General features: G+C 36.5%; 1 protein-coding gene across 1 annotated transcript in view; it reads left to right on the forward strand.

Moving 5' to 3' along the window:
• LOC123877070 (ecdysone 20-monooxygenase) overlaps positions 1-10,541 on the forward strand; it is a 47,741-nt gene that overhangs the window by 13,465 nt on the left and 23,735 nt on the right. The gene's annotated exons all lie outside the window — the stretch shown is intronic.

Genomic DNA, 10,541 nt, shown 5'->3' on the forward strand with positions numbered 1-10,541 from the left:
CCCCTATCGCTGAAGGCGTTATATAGGTTTAGGTTAGGTCAGGGTTTCCATATCCCAGACCTACACAGGACAAGAAGGCGATAGGCAGGACATGTGCGGTTTAGAACTGAGTAACTTTTTAAGTAAAAGTTAACGGTGTTTTGTTTTGACATTTAACATAATATGGTGGACGAGAAAACATGATTTGACATTTCCATACAATTTTGGCTCAGTGTTTTCCTTCACCGCTAAAGCAGAGAACTAGTAATTAGCAAGTAAACCATATTTTAACCAACCCATACTTACCTAATTTTGTATCAGTGTTAATTCATTACAGTTTTTTTTTTTAATAGTGAATTTCGGAGTAATATTCTTAACTTAGTTTTGCTCCTATCTAAGTAAGCACTAAAGAAATTATTTAGGCATTCAGTAAATAAGTAAACTAAGCAAATTGCTTCGTTTTAAACATTAGCAGAAACAATCTTATATTTATAACTTTTATTTTTCTTACCTAGGTATTCGCATTTCTGTGAATTACTTACTGAACTAAGTATTTTATATGTAAGGTTAACTGCGGGTTCAAATAACATTGCGAATTTCATAAAGTCCCTAAAGACGATATAAAAAAAATAGGAGACTTTTCCTAAGTTCGATATAAGTATACTTTAAAAGGAGAAACGGACTGACATAATATATTGCTATGATACTCGTAAATAACTAGCCCACTAACAGTTTTTGAGAAATGTCAACAGGATATTTTAAATAAAAACCTAAATCCATGCAGACGAATTCGCGAATAAAGGCTTTTTGAAAATAAAGCAGAAAGAAAAGTCTAAAGACTCCTAAATATTATAGCAGCTGTCGGGCAGGACACGTCCTGGGTTAGTAAAAAATGCGGTGATATGATTTTGATTTGAATTTATTCCTATTGTGAAATGATTGTGAATGCGAAAATATGAAACTTGGTTTTGCTGCAAACTTTTCTTTTAACATAGGCGCATTTGTAAAGGCGCTTCTTTTGTACTTACTAAGTATATCTAGTACTAAGTATATAGTATATAGTTAGTCGACGTTTCTTCCTTTCGAATATTCTGCTGAATAAGAATATTCAATTCAATTTTGTTTTCATATGAAGTAAGCAGGGATATTAATTCTTCGTGTTTCTTTCACTTTTGTAAGTTACGTGAAAATGTTTAGGTATAAAGATGCTAACGAACAACTCTAAAACGTCCAAAAACCCTAACACCGCAGCTGAACAGAATAAAGATATAATACATAGAACTAAAAAATAACGTCTCTAATGTAGAGTTTTGATAATGTACATAGGAACGTTTATGGAGTATGGACTATAGGAAACATACTGTATCTATGACATTTTTCAACAATAAGAATGTTTAACTCAAAAAACCGGCCAAGTGCGAGTCAGGCTCGCGCACTGAGGGTTCTGTACTCGGGTATTTTTTCCAACATTTTGCACGATAAATCAAAAACTATAACACATAAAAATAAATAAAAAATCTGTTTTAGAATGTATACGCAAAGCCCTTTCATATGATACCCCACATGGTATAGTTTCTTACTTTGAAAATTGAAACACATTTTAATTTTTTTTAATGATGTAATCACAAATTCGCGGTTTTCAGATTTATTTCTGTACTTGTGCTATAAGACCTACCTACCTGCCAAATTTCATGATTCTAGGTCAACGGAAAGTACCCTATAGGTTTTCTTGACAGACACGACGGACAGACGGGGACGGACGGACGGACACACGGTCAGACGGACAGACAGATAGATAGACAGACAGACAACAAAGTGATCCTATAAGGGTTCCGTTTTTCCTTTTGAGGTACGGAACTCTAAAAAGGCCGTAAAAGTTAGTAAACTTGAAATTTAATATAACGTTGCATAACAGCCATTTACTGTTAGTTCACAGTTACTTCTATATGCGAAACCCTCAGCAAACAGGAAAGTTGGGAAACGGGATCCAAATGGGAACAATGAGCCTAGGTGGAGAATCTGACACCTTCGAGTACCTATACTAGTACGAATGCTTCCGCATGCGATTTTACAGCACGCACTTCTTTGTTCATAAAGGTAGGCAAATTGAAATACAATATCAATCTTATTTGTTTCTCATAATATGGCACTATAGATAATAATTATTTATTGTTCTGATGTTAAAGATACAGCAGAAGTATTAGGTTAAGTCTCTGACCCCTAAGACGAGTAAAACTTGTACTTATTATAGGCATCGGTAGTCTGCCCTTACAAACTTCTTATGCACTAGCAAACAAAAAATGATTTACGAGTATATGCCCATAATATAAATCATTTATTCGTCAAGTAAAGGTTACCTCACGTGATCCATGTGAAAGAAAACAGTTGTTTTAGCGGCCAGTTATTTTGGGCGCGTTCTCGACAATCATACCAATTTCATTGAATCAACCCACCTGTGTTGTTTACACCGAAGGCTTATCGATGCGCCGACTGGTTAACTGGCTAAAACCATCCTATTAGTATGATAATGGATTGCCAAACCGGTCGTAAACCTTCGTGATACGAAATTTCGTGGCGGCTACGCACCTTCGTCTCGCCTTGAACCTCAATCAAGGACACGTGAGGTTTGATGCTCACTATTCAATACTCGACTCGAGCGTCTGACCTCGGACTTGATCACGAAAATATTTACTACAGAGTGCATTCAATTATCGCCGTATCTCTTATTGAGATTTACAAAGTTGCACGCGCATGTTGCGGCCGCTTTTTTTGATAACAGTTTTTTTATGAATGCGTTTATTCATATCAAATTACGCAAGCAATTAAGCTTAAAAGACATTATTTACTTGGTGAATAAAATTGGAGCGTTGTTTTATTTTGAATGCCGCGTCCCCGTCTCGTCTGAAGGTTATGCGAAGGGAAGCAGACGTATGCGCGTAGTGTTATAGTGACACATATCCGATGTGGTGTGGCGAGACGATCGAACTGGGCGGCCTTCGGGGAGCAAAACGAATAGCGCGGAGTCGCCGCGCGCCGTCGTCTGCAGGGAAGCTGCCTATAGCTTCGTGAAGGGTTACCATAAGTGAAACTCAATAGTCCTAACAGAAACCAAAGATATAAACTCCAGATAGGCAAAGCTCTTAACATTTATATTTTTACCCGACTGCGGCAAAGCCAAAAGGAAGGGTTATGATTTTAGCAGTCTATGTATGTATGTATGTTTGTATCCAGATTCTGTGTGTTCCACCGTAGCGCCTAAACTACTGGGCCGATTTTGATGAATGAGGTGTCAATCGATTCGTCGTAAAGGTCCGGGGGACATAAGCTACATTTTATAGGAAAAAACGGATGTTACATGAAAAAAGGTGGGGGTCTCCAAATTTTTTTTTTTTTTTTGCTATTGTTTCGAGTGGTTTTAGTTTTCAACTTTATCTTGTAAAAATTGAAGACAAATTCGAACGCTTGTGTGAGTCACACATGTATATTCTGTATAGGTAGATATTAGGGCGAGATTTACACACCTTTGGGAAAGCAACACTTACAAACATTTTTGTACTTAGCATGTAGTCCATATTTTATCGAATGCATGGTAAAACTACTGCGTACTGATTGTCGTAAGAAATAATAATAATTAATAATTCTTACGACTATAAAATTGATGGAGACTTATCGCGAAATACAAAAGTCACTTGAAACGAACATCAAAATATTTTTGGACGTCCTTGCGTTTTGTGGTGCATTTATGATGTCCATCATAATCAGTGTCGGGTTTGATATCTTTGATTTTAATCTGTAATCTAAACGGAGCTGTTGTACTAATCTTTGTTTTGTTTAATTATGATTGATTGGCATTTGATATTTAGATCGTGGGAGCGACGATTCCAAGTTGTGTTTAGGTATAAAGGATATTTTACTTGGGTATCTACTTGCAAGATGTTCGCTTTTATATCGTAAAGTTTGTGAAATGATGACTTGAGTTAAGAATTAAAATCGTTTCATTCGTTTAGGAGCTACGATGCCACAGACAGATACACAGATACACCGATACACAGATACACACGTCCAACTTATCACACCCCTCTTTTTGGGTCGGGGGTTAAACAAAATAAACACGAAGCAAATATTGTGCAAAGATCGGTATAGCTGTATTTACATTCGTTTATTTACTTTATTTACGTTATGATACGCGGTGTATATTCAGTAAGTAGGTAGGTAGGTACAATTTTATAAAAGTTTGACGACCTCTCTGAAAACACGATGAGCTTCCCGGTACCTGAAAGCTGGATGTGAGCCTCGGGCTGCCTTTGAATACTCAAAAGCTTGGATGAATGATTAATATCTTTATGACTCAAAAGTATCCAAAAAATTTGAAGTGGATAGACACTGTGACTAACACCACCTCTGTCCGTATGTACCTAAACGTCAAATTACTTCTTCACAACACTTCCTAAAAACAAGTGTTTTAGTTAGGTTTTTTTTTATTTTAGTTAGTTATTATATTTTTTAAGGTTTGTAGTTTTAGGTTCTTTGTTTTAATAATTTAGATTTTAGAAGTTCAGAATAAATTAATTTATAGTGTAAATTAAAAATTTATAACACACCCGACAAGTGAAGGTTACAGTAACTAGAAAAGTGCTGATAACTTTCTAACGGCTGAACCGATTTTCTTGGATTATAGCTAAGAACACTCTCGGTCAAGCCACCTTTCAAACAAAAAAACTAAATTAAAATCGGTTCATTAGTTTAGGAGCTACGATGTCACAGACAGATACACAGATACACACGTCAAACTTATAACACTTGGGTTATAAGTTTGGGTCGGAGAGGTAAGAAACGTTTCCGTATTCCGTCCCTTTCTCGGTTTGGTAAGAAAAGTTTGAGAATCGATCTTCCCAATCTATATTGGTGGGTCTGGTTCTGGCAGGGGACTAAGCGCAGCGCTGTCGTCGAAAATCCATTAGAAATATGCCCAGGGGATTATAAGTATACCCAAAACTGTCTGATCCTGTCCAGATTATCTTTGACTGCATTTTGCATTAGGTTAAATCGCTGACGATTAAACTTATCAAATAGGTACTAAAATGTTAAAAGGATTATAAAAAACTGAGTCAGAGACTTCAGTGGCCAACCGTATTGTCCACATGACTTTATTTTTCAAAACATTACTTAAGGCTCGTTTGGAATGCTGGTATTAAGGTGCAGACCCACTAAGACGCTCTCTTATAAGTCTTAAGTCTCACCTATGACCTACTATCGTCGGCGATAGTATCGCTCTGTGGAGCTTGGTCTTTAATAGCCGTATTCACAAAAAATACTATGAGGTCTTACAATGCGCTCGAACGCATAGTGTAGGTTCCACCAATCAGATCATTGTAATTTTAGGTAATACAGTAATCTGATTTGTGGAACCTACACTATGCGTTCAAGCACACTATGAGAGCTCATAGTAATGATTGTGAATACAGCCGTAAGAGTTGTATCGAATTTAGTGGCACAGCGAGACAATCACCACGATTCTCTCCTACGTGGAGATGGTGCCTAATTATTGTGTAGATAGTGTGTTGCAACTTGCAACGCAATCTCAAACAAACATGGCGCTAGGATATGAAACACCATTCCAGCGTCAGTTTTCTCATCCCTCCCCTTATCTCCAAGTCAAAAGTGAATAGGCATCTTTTAGGCAAGCGTGCTCCATCTTAGACTGTATCATCACTTGCAAGCCAGTCTGATTGCAGCCAAAGACTACAATATTATATGATTGCAGCCAAAAACTAGGCTATAAAATAAAAGGCAGAGTCAACAATCGGAAATGCTTTGGGGGGAGTGCGCCAGAGAAAAAAAAAAACAATTAGTATTATCCCCATAGTGTAAAATCGATCCGATCGCCTTCTGTCGCCTCGTAGCAATCTAGTGCGTTTGCACCTTTATTCGTTCATTCGTCGGTAGGTTGGACCAGTTTTGGACCGAGTTTTATTATAATTTGTTATCTACACAGAATATAAACAAGCAGCGCCCAATTTTTACGAGGTTTTTGACCTAGGCATCTTCTTTGTTTCGAGCCAAGTTAGATAAAAATAATTGTAAGAAACAGCTACTCGCCGCCGCCGCCGCACGATAACCCCAACTTACGTAAGGTTTGAGGAAGAGCTGTTGCTACAGAAACGTCTAGAAACTAGGGAATACCTTTTACGTAGGGGTGGATAGGGAGGCGATATAAATAGACTTATCGATTGTTGTACGTGCTGACAACATTGTATCGATAAGTACCACTTAAGAGTATTTTTTAATTCTATAGATAAGCTCTTCATTTCTTATTTTATTTATTCATTTAAACATCTTTGTTGCTAACCTTCTATCTACACTTATACACAAATAGAAAGCCTGTTGTTTAAAAGTCTTCAACGGTATTGATTAGGTGACATTATAAAAAACAACGTCGCTCGCGTCATTCGTTAGCACAGTTCGTTAGCTTCCACCGTTAGCAGAAAGCTAAGTGTTACCTTACTTCGTCTACTAAGTACCATCATAGGTACTTAGTAGTAGAATATTTTATTACTTAGAATGAATTTGGCAAAAATCTCATTTACTCTTGTAAATAAGAATATGACAAAATGAATAATCGATTTTGAAGAAATTTGGTACGGGGATAGCTTGCAAATTACATCCTGGCGATGGACATAAGGCTAGTTTTTATCTCGCAAAATCAAAGAGTTCCCGCGGGATTTTAAAAAAACCTAAATCCATGCGGAATGCGTATATGAAGTCGTTGGCAACTTTATACCAGCACATACCTAATCTTTCCACTAACATTTACCATTTCGATAATATAGATAGTAAGGTAGTTAAGGTAAATATCGATTAAAAGTACATATTTACTGAATTTATACTCGTTCCTTGTCATGAAACTACTTAGTTAGTCGATAATAATTTTTTCACATCTCTACTTGTGGAACATATTTTAATGCCTTTATTTGGCTTTGTGTCCAACTTTATAGTCCAGTTAGAACTATAAATAGGTAACAGCGGTTACCTATAACTGTTCCACACCCTCCGCAATAATACCTCTGAAGTCATTGAGTTATAAATATCATAGAGAAGCAGGCCTCTAAAAAGTCTAAACTGCAGACGTCTAAAAAGCTCTCCCACTTAATCATTACCTAACTAAGATGTTAAGTAAAGGATCTAATAAATATTTATAAGAAAACATATTTCTCTTTTACTAGTGCTAAGTATCGTGTTGAGTCGTATGATAAAATCAGGTCCAGCACCTATTTATTGACCTCTAGGGCGCAGTGGTGAGAGCTGTGGTCTTTTATAAATGGGAGGTGCCGGGTTAGATTTGGAAATTTATGATTTCTTATATGTCTCTTGCCTGGTGTTTCTGGTGGGAGGCAGCTGCCGTGGCTAAGTACCACTCTGCCGCCAAAGCCGTGCCACTAAGCGATAGCGTTCCAGTACGATGGGTTTAGTAAAACTGGCATACCCTTTCCACATTAGCCCACTTCCATCTTAGATTGCATGATGCATCATCACTTACCACCACGTGAGATCGCAGTCAATGGCTTACTTGTAATGGAATTTAAAAAAATCAGACCTCCAATGCACTCGCTGAATTTGTTCACTGTAGAGAATCACTTGAGGTAAGTAGGTATATAATTATATCTCGCATTTGGCCTGCATCGGCTAACTTTCGTACCTATTTTAAATATCATAACATCTTTTCAATCGCAAATCGCAATACGCAAACATTGAGTCGTTTGCATTATCCGCAGCATTGACCGTACTTTACCGAAAGCATCGGGCTAATGAGCACTGGAGCTAACGGTTTTTTTTCCAGAAAATTTCTTGATACTTCAGGGTCCTTGAATATATTATATAGTGTATATTTTAATCACCTACCCGTGTTATTATGGACTACGGAGTGATCGGGTTGAGGTCGTTTTGCAGGATATTACACCCTCTAATTTATGACACATCTCTCTGTCTGAAACTAATTGCAAATATTGGGCGTGGAATTACTATATTATTTGCTCGCCGGTCATTACAACTGTAAATATTTGCATGTAAGTAAGCTTGTAAAATGATAATTTTTATCTTTGTTAATACATTAAGCAAGGATGGGTGTATCGCAATGATTTGCCATTTTACAGTTTGATTAGGAAAATAATGTACTACATGTATAATATTTTATGAATATAAGATAGATTGACATTGGTTTATTGACAAACTTGGAGTGTAGAGTGTGTTTGTCTGCGGTCCTCTTAGACGTAGATTAAGAGGGCTCCCTCCGTCACTCGTTTCATACAATCGTAGTTCCAATTTCATTTGAATATTAAGCAACCAAAGTCCATGAAATTTTGCAGACATTCTAGAAACTAATATCTGTCTGTGGTTTTCCAGATTTCTGTTAAAATATTCGGTTTCAAAGTTACGCGGTCTTAAAAAATTTCATACAAATCTTTGAGCCCCTGTAATTTTAAAACTACATATTTTTAGAAAAATCTAAAACACCACAGACACAGATATTAGTTTCTAGATTCTAGAATATGTCTGCAAAATTTCATGGCCTTTGGTTGCTTAATATTCAAATGAAATTGGAACTACGATTGTATGAAACGAGTGACGGAGAGAGCCCTGTTAATGGCTATAATATATCTAAAAAAACGAACTATAGGTAATACCTATGTCTTGATTAAAATGACGTCAGTACTTAGTGCAACACTCTTCCAAATGGTCTAATAGATTTTGTCAGCTTTGAACTAGTAAATTGGCATTCGAAGTGAATTCTCTCAAGCGTCTATTGGCTCCTATTTGGAGGGCCTGTCCTCTGATCGCACCCAATCAGCAGTAATTGTCGTAATCATCGGCACCACGCAATGCTCAATCGACTTTCGATGATTCCACGCACTGCACTCTGTCATAAACTAACCACTTGATACAGATCACTTGCATCACTTTCTTGTTTGATTTTAGGGTTCCATATCCCCAGAGAAAAATGATCTTGTAGGATCACTTCGTTGTCTGTCTGAAAATCGTGAATTTGTGGTTACATCATAAATTTTTTTTTATTTTTTGTTCGATAGTACGGAACCCTTCGTGTGCCAGTCCGACTCGTACTTGCCGGGGTTTTTTTGGCATTATTACTTACGCCGCGGAAATACTCTCTTTGAATTAACTAATTTTTTCTTCAATCGATCGATTGCAATATTTGGTAGATGGGTAGGTGCACTGCTAGTGGCATGCACAGAATTTGAAGCCAGGGTATGCATTTACAGATGAACTTATTTTCTAGTAGGTCATAATGAAAAATAAGCATTGATTTATTACAACTAGGGTAAGCAGTGCTGTTATGCCTCTATGAGCTGTACGCCATTGTACACTGCCCCACATTTTCACATTTAAATGTGACTATTATCTTGAACTAAATGATGCTTTACTTCGTCCACGTTGAATTAGTTTTTTTAATCTCGTGGAAACTCTTCGATTTTCGGTATAAAAAGTAGCCAGGACCATTCCCGGGATGTAAGCTAATTTTGTAGTGAGTTTTATCAAAATCGGTTAGACGGTTAGGCCGTGAAAAGCTAGCAGACAGACAGACATATTTATAATACTTTGGATTATCTAAGAAAAGAATTAAGTAAGTATCTTTAGTTACTTCAGCGATGCTTAAATAATAATATAATTCGTTACTTATAAAATAAGCGTCGATAAAATATGTGGCGCAATAACTTTTTTTTGGGCAGAGGCGTACGTGATCGCAATAACATATTTATTAAATTCGACTTCGCATTTACTTAGAGCGTGGACCTATTTCCTGTCCGGAACCAAAGTAGGGTCGCAAGAAATCTAGGTATACTCTATAGGTACTAATAAATAAAATTGAAGTGTCTATTTGTAATTTCGAAATAACTACGACATATTAAGCTCATATTATGTAATGGTTCGTCTGTCTGTTTCAACGGTCTAATTTTCGAAATAGCTGAACGTATTTTGACAGGACTTTCACAGACAAGTAGAGGATTAACCAAGGAGTAACATATGCTACTTTTTAACCGACTTTCAAAAAAGGAGGAGTTGTCAAAAAAGGAAACTTGCGACACTGTCTCATTAAAAGATTTGGATTCCATCTCCTCAACCCTGATGCTGTATGGGAATCTGACCACAAAAACTGATGGGATTTACGAGCAACTATTACTTTTCCTAAATTAGTCGCGGGCGAAGTCGCAGGTGTCAGATAGTTCATTTTCTTATGTCTCCTATCCTATTTTCTTTCAACTACGAAAAAAACCTATTCTATATACCTACCTACTTACAACTTTTGAAATAAATAAATAAATTGAAAAAGTAATATAATCTAAGCACGTTGTTACTTGTTTTTATTTTAAAACCCTTCAATTTATGATTTTAAAAGTCTTCAGGGAATTAAAGCCTGGAAAAATTTAAATTGACATGGTTTTTAAAAGAACAACTTTATTTAAAAGCTCAAATTAAGCTTTGTGGAAAAATATTTTTCATGGACAAATTTCATGAGTAAAGAGTATAATAAAAGTACGAGAAAATCC

Source organism: Maniola jurtina, chromosome 22 (genome assembly GCF_905333055.1).
Source record: "Maniola jurtina chromosome 22, ilManJurt1.1, whole genome shotgun sequence".
Taxonomy (NCBI): domain Eukaryota; kingdom Metazoa; phylum Arthropoda; class Insecta; order Lepidoptera; family Nymphalidae; genus Maniola; species Maniola jurtina.